Source organism: Miniopterus natalensis, chromosome X, assembly GCF_054644295.1.
Source record: "Miniopterus natalensis isolate mMinNat1 chromosome X, mMinNat1.hap1, whole genome shotgun sequence".
Lineage (NCBI taxonomy): Eukaryota > Metazoa > Chordata > Mammalia > Chiroptera > Miniopteridae > Miniopterus > Miniopterus natalensis.
This window is the reverse complement of record NC_142103.1, coordinates 75,072,433-75,075,030: the sequence shown is the minus strand read 5'-3', so window position 1 is coordinate 75,075,030 and position 2,598 is coordinate 75,072,433. Positions and strand designations below refer to the sequence as shown.

Sequence of the window (2,598 nt, the reverse complement as noted above, 5' to 3'; positions counted from 1 at the left end):
CTTGCTTGTTTTACAGAAGCCATTCACCTGACACAAAGATATCTCTCAGGAGGAATTGCTATAAATGGTGGGATATATTCAGTTTCTTTGTGAGAGGCAGCAAGGATGACATCCTCCTATACCACCTTGCTGAACAACCACTACCCAAGACAGTTTTCAAGACCACTATATCATTATAAGCATTACCATATTAATCTGAAAGTAACAGAGGCAGGAAACAATGCAGGAAGGCTGTCAGAGTCCCAAAATTCCACAGGCATGAAGAGGGCTAAGAAAACTAAAGTGCAAACATGTGACGAGCTTCAAGAGAAAAGAGTGACTCAGGGCAGAGCTGCAGGCCCACAGGGCAGAGCCTCGAGCCACAGATTATTGTCAGGACATGAAATGTAATAAAACTTGCCCCACTAGATTTCAACAGTGCATGGAAACAGTGACTCCTTCCCTTTATTTTCTTATTTAAAATTAAAATGTGGGGAGCATCATTAACTGAGTTTGTGGGGACTGGAGTCAGGTCACGCAGAATGAGTCAAGGTGGGTAGAGGCAGCAGATGCAGGGCATCTATTCTGCACCCTCATCCTGGCTTCTGGTCTCACATTCTTCCAGATCAGTGTAGACCCAGCCCAGTGCATCTGCCCATAGCCCTGATATCCATTCTTGTCCTCCAGGTGCACATATGGCCAGGTCCAAGAACCACACCACACACAACTAGTCCTGAATAAGGCACAAAAACATCAAGAAACCTCGATCACAAAAATACAAATCTCTTAAGGGGATAGACCCCAAGTTCCTAAGGAACATGGGCTTTGCCAAGAAGCACAACAAGAACCTGAAGTAGACGAAGGCCAACAATGCCAAGGACATGAGCATGTGTACCTAAGTTATCAAGGCCCTCATAAAGCCAAAGGATGTTAAGCCCAAGATCCCAAAGGATGGTAGCCACAAGCTCAGTCAGCTTGCCTACATCACTCACCCCAAGCTTGGGAACCATGCTTGTGCCCATATCACCAAGGGTCTCAGGCTTTGCCAGCCAAAGTCCAAGGCCAAGGCTCAAACCAAGCCCCAGGTTGTGGGTGTAGGTGCAGCCCAGCTGCAGCTCAGGTTCAGGCTCAGGCTCAGGCTCAGGCTCAGGCTCGGGCTCGGGCTCGGGCTCAGGCTCCCATACCCAAAGGTGCCCAGGCTCCAACGAAGGCTCCATAGTACAGGCCCCTGCCTACCGATGTGAGGATGGAAGGACAGGTGTCACCCCTGGGTTATTGTTGCCATGGAGCTGGTGTCCTCCTGTGATATATGTACAAACAAATCTGAGGCAAGATCTGTCAAAATAAATAAATAAAATGAGAATGTGTATACATATTGTCCTATAGTTATCCCTCCACTGTATTTTGGAGATAAATAACGTGTTTTCCTGTGCCCAAGTGCCAAAAGGAATTTTGACCAGGATGCATCATAGCCTGAACTCCATCCATATCTATTTTATGTGATGAAAGTGGGCAGTATTGAGCTGATGCTATTTAGATGAGATTTTGGAATTGAGTTGATACTGTAAAGGATTCAGCAATCTGGGAATCTGAGGATAAAGGGAATGTATTTTACATGTGGATTGGAGGTGATCCTTTGTGGACCAGAGGGCAGATCGTGCTAGAGTAATTCATGGCCCCCAAATGATACCCACATCCCAAATTTGGAAACTCATGACTGTTACTTTAAAACAACAACAAAAAAAGGAGGGTGGAGGTGAGCAATGGTTGGGGAGGAGGACTCCTGCAATAATATCAAAAAAGTTAATGAAAAATAATAAAAACAACAAAGAAGACTTTATACATATGGTTAAGTTACGGATCTTGAAATGGAAAGATTACACTGGATTATCTGTGTGGGCCCTAAATCTATCACAAATGTACTGAACAAAAGGAGAGAGAAAGAGATTTGACAGGGACAAAGGAATACAAGGTAATGGAACTATGGACACAGAGATTGGAATGATGCAGCCACATGGCAAGAAATACTGGCAGCCCCCTGAGATGGAAGAGGCAAGAGTCAGTTTGTCTCCTGGGGCCTCTGCAAGGAGTGCAGCCCTGATCACACATGATTTCAGCTCAATAAAACTAATTTCACTCTCCTGGCTTCCAGAACTGGGAGGGAATAAATTTCTGTAAATTTGTTACAGCAACCACGGGATATTATGGGTGATTGTAGGAGATTATGTAGATTGTATTCAAGGTCCTTTGTAGTTTTCTGGTGCATGCACCCATTCATTCAACCAACTAATGAATAGATGAGGCAAAATAGAAGAGTAATTAACAGCATACACCTTGGACTAAGTTCAAATTCAGGGTGACTTCTAGCTCTGCTGCCTGCTGATTGTGTGACCTTAATCACATTGCTAAACTCTCTGAGCCTCATTCTCCACATCTGCACAATGGGGATGATATCAATATTTCGCTCAATTGGTGGCTGTGAAAATTAAGTGGGGCAATGCATATAAAAGGTTCTGTGCTGGGCACAGGGGTCAAGACGCTGTCCCTGTCCTCAGAGAGCTCTCAGTCTTTCTGCAAGAGGCAATGTAGAGAGATCAGGGTTGTGCATGAAAAAAGCCA

General features: G+C 44.7%; 1 pseudogene; it reads left to right on the top strand.

Annotated features, from left to right (window-relative positions):
* The first annotated feature begins 674 nt into the window (after positions 1-674).
* On the top strand, positions 675-1,198 carry LOC107541413 (large ribosomal subunit protein eL29-like; annotated as a pseudogene).
* Positions 1,199-2,598: the final 1,400 nt, after the last annotated feature.